Source organism: Phyllostomus discolor, chromosome 7, assembly GCF_004126475.2.
Source record: "Phyllostomus discolor isolate MPI-MPIP mPhyDis1 chromosome 7, mPhyDis1.pri.v3, whole genome shotgun sequence".
In the NCBI taxonomy this organism is placed as follows: Eukaryota; Metazoa; Chordata; class Mammalia; order Chiroptera; family Phyllostomidae; genus Phyllostomus; species Phyllostomus discolor.
Genome location: NC_040909.2, coordinates 61,037,812 through 61,049,727, shown reverse-complemented (window position 1 = coordinate 61,049,727; position 11,916 = coordinate 61,037,812). Strand labels below are relative to the sequence as shown.

Genomic DNA, 11,916 nt, shown 5'->3' with positions numbered 1-11,916 from the left:
CCACCTTCAGTCACTATCTTTGATACCCACAAGCAAATTGGGCCCTTCTGGTGCTGATTCCCAGATGGGTAGGTTTGTGTACATTCTAGGGCCCCATGGTCTCTCCAAAAAATTCTCTTGTGAGACTAGCAGTTTCTCCCTCTACTGAAACCCCCACAGGTATTTATAGCCAGAGGTTCTGAGGCTTTATTTTGCCCATGCTGGAACCCTGGGTTTTATGGTCTATCTTGTTCCTCAGTTGTTCCCCAGGTTTATCTGCACGTGATTGTAGGACTTCCTGGTCTGCTGCCCTGCTCTGCATCTTCTCTGCCCCAGCTGCCCACCTCTACCCTTCCCATCAGTCTGGATGAATGTTTATTCTTTAACTCCTTGGTTGTTGGATTTCTATACAGTTTGATTTTCTGGCTGTCCTGGTTGTTTTTTGTTTTAAATTTATTGTTGTCCATCTTTTAGTTATGTGAGGAGGCAAAGTGTATCTACCTACACTTCCATCTTAACTAGAAGTCCAATTCCCTCGTTTTAAAAAACACCAGTCATATTGGATTATAGCCCATCATGATGATCTCATTTTAACTCCATTAAATCTCTGAAGACTCTCTCTAAGTAAGGTCACATCCTAAGGTACTGCCAATTAGGATGTCAACATATGAATTTGATGGATGGGTGGTTGGTGACACACTTCATCCCATAGTAGTGACATATCAAAAGGGTGGGGAATCATTTAGTATTCATGGTCTTGGTTGTGCCTCACAATCTCCTAAGGAGCTTTGAAGAGCAGCTGTGTCCCGATGCCACTCTCACTGATTACGATTGAATTAGTTTTGGTTAGGGCCCAGGCATGAGGAAGTTAAAGCATCTTGTATGCTTTCAAAGTACAGCCAAGATTGGAAAAACACTAATTCACTATAATGTTTAAAAGCAGGGTCTACCCTTATTCAGAAGGGAAACTATTAAATAGAAGAGTTATTTTGAGGATCCTGAAGGCAGAGACTATTTGCACTGATCACCAACTTATATATCCCTTGGACTTAACAGTGTCCTGCCTGATGTGGCTGTCCCAGAAATATTAATGTAAGAATGCACAGATGAATAAATTCAACTCAAGTCATATTCACCAAGTATATACTACATACATGTTGAGCATTACATTAAGCACTGAAGAAATAAATATTTTTGAGTAAATGAAGGCATGAGATCATAGCCAACATTCCCTCTGGTCCTCCTATATAATATATGATGGGGTGTTATGATCTAAAATTTAGCATTTTAGTGTACTAGAACTAAAATATTTATGTATTTATTTATTTACTTTTGGTCAAAGGAGAATTTCTATTACTTTTATGTACAGAAAACTCCACAGTGTACACTTAGCTCAACTTGGTAGTCAGTTCCTTACCCTTGACCTTTCTTAGCTTGGCAATTCGAGCCGCTAACTTTGGACCCAGGACATTGTCTCTCCATTGGTGTTAGATCTCATCATATCTGTTGCTGTAATTGGTCTAGATAGCTTCTACCAGCTTAGCCAGAGCTCTTTTGTCTTCTGAGATAACCTGTGTAAAGGTGATGGTGGTGCAGGTTTTTCTATGGACTAGAGGCCCCAGCCTGGCCTTCTCCTTGATGATGCAGTAAGGAACCCCTATCTTTCAGTACAGGGTGGGCAGGAAGACAACCAGCTTGATATGATCCATATTTTGTGCCATCATTACCAGCTAGGGCTTCTATTATCCACCAGGGTAATGACAGTGTTAGCCCCTACTAGAAGGACAGGTGGCTTCTTGGCAGGGACATCCCCTTTGCGGACAGTTTTTTTCTCAGCCCAGGTCAGCAATCTCTCCTTCTTCCCTTGCTTTGTCTCTGGTCAGTACTTATGGGCCAGTTTGAACAAGTGTGTAGCTATTTGATGGTCCAAGGCCTGGGTGAACTGGTTAATGGCAGGAAGCACTTTCAGACACTTACAGAAAATGGCCTTTTGCCTCTGCAGCCAGATGTAGCAGGGCTATTTGACAAAGTGGGTGAGAGTCCATTTTGGGTTGGATGTCCTGTCTGATGCCAAAATACTTGGACCTCTCCTCCAACAGGGGTTCACTAACTTCTTGGCCTCTTGCTTCATCATGATGACAGGGGCCAGCATGACCCTCCTCCCCTTGGTCTTCCTTCCCTTCAGCATCTTGGGCAGAGGGAGGAGAGATCTAAAATATTTATTTTAAATCACCTAAACAACCTGCTTTTACCTAGAATTTATTTATGTATTTATTTATTTACCTGTCTATTTGTAATGACTCATATAACTAAACCACATGGCCATCCTCTCTCACTAAGCACACAGACACTTACATAATAGCTGACAGAATCTTCGTTGACACACTTCAGCATTCCTTCAGAATGTTTCCAAGTTACCATTAATTTGTAGGAGGGAAAGTGATGACAGAATGCACACACAAAGTCCTCGTAAGAAATGCTTACATTCAAAATAAGACCATTCAGATGCCACTGCCCATGGAGCAGCACAACCTAAGATACAGATGTCAGGATTTATCCTTCACAAAGCTACTCAGAGATTGACTGAAATAAGGAAATAAGCAACCACCTGTTGATCTGGTCAGTATGGTAACTAGGCTAGGTGGTTCTAGCCTAGTGAAAAAGCTTCTTTGGCTTCTCTTTTGTTTTTTAATAGCTTTAGGAGATTGTGGAAAACTTTGATCAGTTGTTTGTTTACCCATCTATCCAACCAAGTCTGTATATACTATATGCATCAATAGAAGTTACAAAAAGGGGCTCTGATAGATAAATAAATTACCAGATAGATTCCCCTCTGTTAAGGCTGCCACCGGCCAAAGCCAGGGTACACAGCATGCAGGCTGAATCATAGTGCACTGCCTCTTAGGTAGTTATCTTTGTGCAGGGTGCTGATCACTACAGAAAGAAGCCCTCCATGCAATAAACATCTGTGAAATACCTATTATGTGCCGAAACTGTATTGAGCTCTGGAGGTAAAAAAAAAAATGATTGAGATGTAGTCCTGTCTCTCATGAAGTTAATCGTCCAGCTGGACAGACACAATCAGATGAAAAACTGTTAGACAGTGTAAACAGCAAAGACAAGAGTAATTTGTGGAATACAACCAGACCTCATTGAGGAGGGAATATTAGCAATGGGTTATAGACCATCAGTAGAACTTTATTACATAGAAAAAACGAACAAAAAAAACAAAAAGCAAAGAGAGAATGAATAGTAAGCAACAAAGTGTGATCACAGAAAGATATGGTCAGTGAAAAGCAAACCACCCTATGGAGCCAGAAAAAAGAAGTAGCATAATGGGGACAGCTGGAAAAGGAGCCTGAAAATGTACACTGGCTAGATAATAGATAAATATGGATCAATTCACCTAAGACAGAGGAAAAGGTTTCAGAAACCAAGATAATGGTGGGAAGCCCAAGGAGGCTCAAGGAGGCTCAAACAAAGTGGAGGAAAAGGCACTTATCCCTGTTTATCTGTGAACACAGGGAATTCCCAGTATCATATGGCTTTTGATCTTTAAGCCTTATTGCAATAAATTACTTCTGTGGATAACTTTAATTTATCATATGAATACATTTTCAAATGTCTCATTGCATTTCATTTAAACTTTTTTTATGAGAATAAGCTGCAAAAGGGAAAAAATAAAGAAACTTCAAACAAATTCACAAATGAATGATTTTATAATTGGCAAGTGTTTTTGCAGGGCCAGTAGGAATTTGTTACATTTACACAGAAACAGGGTATCAAAAATATTAAATGTATGAATGTTGTCTTTATTATTTAAGCAACACCTGCTGTTGTCAGTAAGTGGAGTTTAACTAAGACAAGGCAGGAGTATTCGGAAATAAGGAATATAGATTATACTGGGAAGTCTCAATATCAAATTTACTTAGAGGAGATCCAGCTGAGATAAACAATGTCACAGAAAAGAAACAGAAATTCTTTTAGACCTATAAACCCTATCATAACCAAAGTGAAGTTGTGAGCACATAAAAAAAGATGCATATCAGTCAAAATGGAGTTGGTATAGAAAATAAGAATGTGTAGGCAAGTATCCAAACAAAGTAAAAATGAAGTCAACAGCCTTCAAGTATGCAAGAAAGATTGACAAAAAGATTCTATGTCCCTATTCTAATTCTATGATCATAAAGAAATCCATATTACAATTTGACTTCCCTGAATGAGCTGGTTCTGCTATCATCAATATTACTATCCATTAACAGTTACTTTGCTTATTACAAGCAAAGCAACTGGTATTCAGGAGTTATACACCAGTTTAAAGGACTCTAGTGAATTACCGGTACAATTCTTTTTTCCTTTCTTATTGTAATTGTTGTTCAAGTACGGTTTTCTGCCTTTTACTCCCACCCCAGCCCACCCCCTCCAACCCTCCCCACCTCCCTCTCATATCCACCCTTCCTTGTTTTTGTCCATGTTTCTTTTATACTTTTTCCTGCAAACCCTATCCCTTTTCCCCTGAAATTCCCTCCCCTCTCCCCTGTGGTCACTGTCAGCCTGTTCCCTATTTAAGTGTCTTTGGTTATATTTTGCTTGTTTGTTTGTTTTGTTGATTAGATTCCTGTTAAAGGTGAGATCATATGGTATTTTTCTCACTGGCTGGCTTCTTTCACTTAGCATAATGCTTTCCAGTTCCATCCATGCTGTTACAAAGGGTAGGAGCTCCTTCTTTCTTTCTGCTGTATAGAATTCCATTGTGTAAATGTACCATAGATTTTGGATCCATTCATTTACTGATGGGCATCTAGATTGCTTCCAGCACTTGGCTATTGTAAATTGTACTGCTATGAACATTGGGGTGCATAGGTTCTTTTGGATTGGTGTTTCAGGGTTCCTAGGACATAACACTAGCAGTGGAATTGCTGGGTAAAAAGGCAGGTCCATCTTTAGTTTTCTGAGAAAATTCCATTCCATTTTCCATAATGGTTGTACTGATCTTTTTGTTTTCACTAAAAAGAAACTGAGGCATCAACACAGATTAATCAAGACATTTTAGTTTTGATTTTTAAATCCAAGGCACAGGAGAATATCCCAGTAGTCTCTCTTTCAAATAAAGAAACTAAAACCATGTGGTTTTGAAACCACAAAAGACACGGGCATCACTACCAAACCCAATAAGCAATGACAGGGATTGAATTTTTATGGGTGTTTTATACAGCTGGCCAGTGATCTGAGAAGATGTGGGTTCACACCCAAAAGAACCGTCTCACATTTTCTTTCCAGGCCAAGGTTTTTATAGCAAGGAATAAACAGTGGTGTGGTGAGGGGTTTTGAAGTTCAGGGAGGATTAGGCAAAAGAAACTGCAACATTCTTGTTCTGGGCAGTTAGCTGCTCCCAGGGGCTGTGGTCCTCTGCTGCTCCCTGGAACACAAAGGCCTGGATGCTTCCACTTGTCCCCAGGTGGTAATCTTTAGCAGTGCCCCAGGAGGTCAACTACTTTCCCCTGAGCCAGGATGGGCCTTATCTATCTGTAGTTTCTGAAACAAAAGCTTTAACATATATATTACTTGCTAGGCTTATAACTATTTACCTTAAACCAAAATTTCTCAACTCAAACTTTTTTAGTAAAGCTGGCATATGCCCCCTCCAAGTCTCTGTTTTATGACCATTTTTCCCCTCCCTGTTTAATCTCCGCACAGCAGTAAGTGGTTGTAATTATTAACAAACCCAGTTTGTGGCCAGTATCGATTTGATATTACATGGTAGCATAACAATTTGTGACTGCCCAGTTTGCATGAAATTTCAAATTTGATCACATTTTGGTAAGAATGTCGGTCTACATCCTTGTTCTTTTTTAGTTGCTTATATTTGCTTAGTGCCTTGAGGCTATGTAATTTTCTACACAGCTAAAATAGCATAAAATCTAATTTAAAAAATCAGTGGAGTTCAACTATAAATTATTCTGTGTTATATTCAAAGGCTAGAGGTTTGGGAATTGATCACATCAGCAACGTTTTGTTCTAATTGCATTAGGTTATTTGATAATGTTCTAATATACAGTTTTTGCAAAGTGTTGCTTTGAAAAGATAATTCTTTAAAATGAATGGAAGCATCAGGCTTGGAACAGGAAAGGAAACAGACTTGAAATAAGTCAGTTACATATGGGGCCAAATTAAGTGCCTTGTCAGACTTATACAATTGTCACATATCACTGCAACTGCATGGATTAGGAGACATTGAGCATTAAATCATTTGTTACCATAATTTTGCCTTGGTATTTAAAAATATTTTTACAATATTTTGTGAAGTTGCAGGGGACTCAAGAGTTGGAAAATTCTAGTTTAAGGGAAATAGTTATAGGCCTAGTAAGTAATACATATGTTAAAGCTTTTATTTCAGAAACTAGAGATAAGGCCCATCCTGGCTCCTGGGAAAGACAGCCGACCTCCTGGGGCACTGCTAAAGATTACCACCTGGGGACAAGTGGAGGCATCCAGGCCTGTGTGTTCCAGGGAGAGACAGATGACAACCAACCCCTGGGAACAACTAACTGCCCCGAACAAGAACACTGCAGTTTCTGTCACCAAATTCTCCCTGAATTTCAAAACCCTTCACCTCACCTTGTTTATTTCCTGCTATAAAAATGTTGGCCTGGAAAGAAAATGTAAAATGTTTTTTTTAGGACTCGAACCCACCATCGTCTCAGATCTTCCTCCATCTGAATAAAGCACCAATAGCTGATAGAGATTCAATCCCTGTCTCTGCTTATTGGGTTTAGCAAGTGACAGGTGGCACAAGCTCTGATGCCTTTTCTGGTTTCAAAATCCTTGAGGTTAAATTAAACAGGGTTCACCTTTGCATCTCCAGCACTTAGTCCATGAGCGGTACATACTAGGTATTCAAAACCCATTTAAGAAACAAATGAATAATAATGACTTCTTCATATATACGAAACCCTATCAAAAATGTTTTGTGTGAATTTTCTCATAATAACACCGTAAAGTCATTTCCATTTTTTATTTTGTAGATGTTAAAGAGAGGCTTAGAAAGATCTCACAGCCAGTTAAGCATAAGGAATGGGTCTTCATAGCTCTAATCTTCCCATTCTTAATTACTATGTTACACTAGATGTGGGCAAAAAAGTTTAAGTAAATACTGTCTAGTATGTATGAATCTCCATTTGTATAGTGCAACCAGTGTTAACATGGCCATGGAAAAATGCTATGGATGACTGTCTTCTACTCATACTCACAATACTTCTGACACCAGGTGTGTGAGAGTTTCCCTTCACCAAACAATTCTCTGTGACATGAGCTGGGTGTCCTATTTCAATGAATTCTGATATTAAACTGATATTAGTGCAGACCCCACAAGTTAAGGGTCCAGCCTCACAAGACCTCCACCCACTTCAGATGCTGGTCTTAAGTTCTAGGTTGTCACCCATACTTCTGACAGACTGACTGTGAATAGGAGGTTCCCATGATCCCTTCTTGAGTTTGATCATTTGTTAGAACTTACAGAACTCTGGGAAGTACTTACAGTTACTGGTTTTCAATAAAACAAGAAATATGATAAAGGGTACAGATGGACAATCACGTGAACAGATGCATAAAGGGAGATCCAGATGGGTCCTGAGCCCAGGAGCATCCATCCCCATAGAGATGAGCTGTGTCACCCTCCAGCATGTGGATATGTTCACCAACCCGGAAGTTCTTTGAATACTCTACTATTGGGATTTGTATGGAGGTTTCATCATGTAGCCATGATTGCCCCAATTTCCAGCCCCTCTCCCTTTCCCAGAAGATGGGAGTGAGGCTGACACTTTGAAGTTTTCATCATGCATGTTTCTTTTTGGAAGCCCCCATCCTGAAGCTATCACCTCACTGGAACAAAAGACATTCCTATCATTCAGGATATTCCAAGGAATTTAGGAGGTCTGTGCCAGGAACTCAGGACAGATGCCAATATACAGAATGTGTCAAAGGTAGGTTTACAGTTTGAGTACTTAAAATTCAGTTTATTCTGGTATTATTTATTAATTATTGTATCATTTTCCATATAAACAATGGCATACCTACTTTTATCCCACCCTGTATATATTTTTCTATTATTTCACAGAGCCATATACCCCATAACCCAGAGGCATAATGCAAAGCAGCAAGTGGAAGTACAGCTATGGAACAAAACCAAATTTGAGTTATGAATCATGCTAAATGGTTGCCATTATTCAAGAAATCATCAGGAAATTGTATAATTTTTAATTGTCCCATTCATTTTTCCTGTTGAAGACAAGAGAAATTCACCAATTCATTCAGGCAAGAATAAATCAGGTGAAATTATGGATTTTTTTGTCCAAATATCTTGTGTTTCATAATCTTGGAAAAACATTATTTTGAGCCGGTTTTCCAGAAAATAGCAGGTACCTAAGACAAGTATAGAATTGTATTTAATTATCAAAATACAACTTAATTATTCTTTCTTAGGAACCAAACTCCTGGAAGGCAAGAACATGACCTATATAGTAACAAGTTCTCCATATCAGGTCAGGAATAGAGAAAAGAAATAAAATGGAGTCACTATGATGAAGCTGCTAAATTACTAAAATAAAGTAGGTATGAGGAAACAATTCTATTTTTGTTTGAGTTATCCTGGGAAACTAAACTTTTGACCTTCCTAGTGCTGCATCAATGCCTAGATATGCATCAGACCTCCACACAACCCTCTGGTTGCTCTCTGAAAGACCAAGAAAAGGCTGCCCATGTATACAGGCTTCCTAACATCAATTATTCAGACCTCTGCTTATCTAGAGGATTACCATCTTGGACCAATCAAGATACTACTAAGAATGTAGGACTTATTCTTCTCAAGAATGTACTTTTTACTGTAAAAACTCATATTTTACTCTCTTCTTCAGAACACTTAGTTGTAGTTTTGCAAACCGTAAGACCATTGAATAAATTTTTATCATTTATTTCCAGCAAACCCTCCAGACTCCTTTTAAGTTTGTTGAACACAGGTAATTAGAAGTTTCTTCAACTTCATATATAAGTTATAATAACATACAATTATCAGGAATTCTAGAACTCCTTCCTAAGAACACAAAGGATCCCCACCAGTTTATAATTTGATCTAAAACATCAAGCTAAGTAATGAGGAAAACTCTTAACCCTGAAAACAATCAGGTCTGACCTTAAACCCTGGCTCTGTCAATTCCTAGCTGCATACCTCAGTTTTCTCAATAGTTCCATCATAAACTCCATGCATTTGATAATCACATCGGTCATAGTGACTGCTGCACCTAAAAAGAGTAATAAGTAATAACAATAATAGAAAATAGTTTTGATTATCTTCCATCTGCCAGAGACTGAGCCTGATACACATATAAGTACTTACCTCATTGCTAATGTGTACTATTATTATGCCCAGTTTATAAATGGGAAAATTTAAGTTTAGAGCTCAACTAACTTAAATAAGGTACACAGATAGGAAATTATTAAACTGGGCATTGAACTCAAGCTATTAAATGTGCAAACTAATCTTCAATTTAAAAAAGTAGGAAGGGGAAGAAAAGAAAAGAGAGAAGGGATAAGAAACAATAGGATGAAAAGAAAAAAGGGGAGGGGAGGTAAGGAAGACAGGAGATAGAATCAAAGAGAAAAAAGAAAGAGAAAACAAAAGTAAAAAAAAAGGAAAGGAAAGGAAAAGAAGAGAGGAAACATCCCAAAGTTGTGATGAGGTCTAAATTGATATAGTTATAAAAGTGCTTTTGAGATACATAAAGTGAGTTAAATGTGCAAGGTGCTATCACCTAACAGTATTGATATATATCAGTAAACACTGGGAATTAAAAGTTAATATCAGTGGAGGAATCAACTGTAAAAGTGGCATTATAAAGCAAAGCAAATTCAAAAAGAATGAGTTGGCTGTTTATTTGCTGAAATTATAGGTAAAATGCATTCTCCTAACCTGGTCAGTGACACAGCTGTTGAAAGTATAGGATGAATGCGTTCTAACAGGAAAATGCTTCTCCCAACAGCCTACTTATGGCACAAAAATGACAGCACAGAGTACCTGGCATCGATTCATTGACATTAAACAGATCTAAGCAATACGGTTTCCCCAATACCCGATGAAAGCAGTTATTCTGTTTAGTTCACCAGGCAGTTCATTCCACATTGGACCCCCAAGATAGTGCTCCTATTTCCTCCCTACCATTCCCAACAAAGAAAAGAATCATGTTTCAGAGTCACTTGGAGACACAGTAGGTGGCTACAAGTGAATAAATATAAAAGGTACAGCAGAAGTAAGTTTACAATTGTTCCTATAAAATAATATAATAATTAATAAATAATAATACAAGAATAAACTGTGTTTTGCATACTCACAACTGCAAATCTACTTTTGCCCCACCTGGTATTTCACACAAAATGATTTACCATTTACAGGGAAAATGGACTATTTGGCAAAAGTAAGTGCTAAAAAGAAAGGCGGTCTCTACAAGTTACATGGGTAACAGATTTTGTGTGCTAAGATTCCAGAAGGGATCCTGAAACAGTGATCAGATTCACCAAGATGCTTTAAGTGCCTTGGGAGAAAGAATCTGAAGACTCCTCTTGTGTTTTTTAAACCACAGTTTAAAAGCGACTTCATCAGAAAAGCCTTTTTGCACCTTCCAATCTGCACTTTCAGTGTACAATCTGTATATACTCTCAAAACACTATGTTCTTCTACCCCACAGCCCTTGTAATAATTTTAACTTTTTAAATTTTTGTTAGAACAACTTTTAAAATGCTCAAGAATATTCTCCCATATCTCAACATTCAGATGCAACAGTCATCATAATTTTATTACATTTGCTTTATTTACCTCTTTCTTCTTCTATTTGGTGAAATATTTAAAGCAAAACCCAGGCATCACATCATTTCATCTCTACATACTTCAATATGCAAGTCTTAATCAGTTTCTTTTATAATTAGAGCCTCAGCCTGGGTTCCCCCAAATGCAGAGCCTGAAACAAGGGATTGTGTGCATGTCTATTTTCGAAAGTGACCCCAAGGAAGAATGGGGTTGTGAAGAGTAAAACAAGGAAGGAGAGAAAATCCAGCCAAGGATGCATTATCAGAGGGTTGGCTCTGTGGTCACTGGGATTTGATTTTGTTGAGAATCTTCTGTGGAGCTACAGAATTTGATTCAAACTGTGTATTGAATGACCCAAATGGAGAGTATTATCCACTGTTCCCATATTGTGGTCAAGGATGCTTCATGACGTGGGACTGAACTCTCTTACTCTCCAAGTTTGCAGTGGGATGCTTCAGAATGGCCGAAAAAGTCCCACATCCCACAGGTGTCCTACAGGAGACAATTGAGCAGCCTAGACAGAAAGTGAGATACCAATGGTACAGTTGGCAGGGGCAGGGGATGCCTTCATGTTTTACCTGAACAACTCTGGATACAACAGCAATCGCTGGCATCAATGCTGGACAGAGGAACTGGATCCAGGACACAGAGGTGCCTGACACAACTTTGATGCCATTGCCACAGGTAAGTAAATTCATTTTAGTGCTTTGGATCATTCAATACTCACTCCAAAATCAATTCCCTCAATTGTCCAAGTATGTCTTTTTAGAGATGCTCTAGTCTAATTAGGATCCCAAAAAGGGCTACAAGTTATATTCTTAATTTATTACAGTTATTACTCCTTTAAATCTTTTTTACTTCAGAACAGTCCCCCTTTACTTTTTAAAATGCCATTCATTTATATGGCAATCATGTCAGTTGTTCCATATTTTGGCATAGCCTCATCATTTCACTTCTTTCAACATACCCCATATTTCCTACAAATGATCATAAGCTCTACAGGCTTTATTAAACTCAGTTATAATTTTTATGGCAAGAAATCGTTGTAAGTGATGCTGTATGCTTTGTATCACATTCCATCA

The 11,916-nt window shown here is 38.3% G+C and overlaps 1 pseudogene; it reads right to left on the bottom strand.

The window, feature by feature from the left end:
* Positions 1–1,365: 1,365 nt before the first annotated feature.
* On the bottom strand, positions 1,366–2,167 carry LOC114501351 (annotated as a pseudogene).
* Between the last annotated feature and the right edge of the window lie 9,749 nt (positions 2,168–11,916).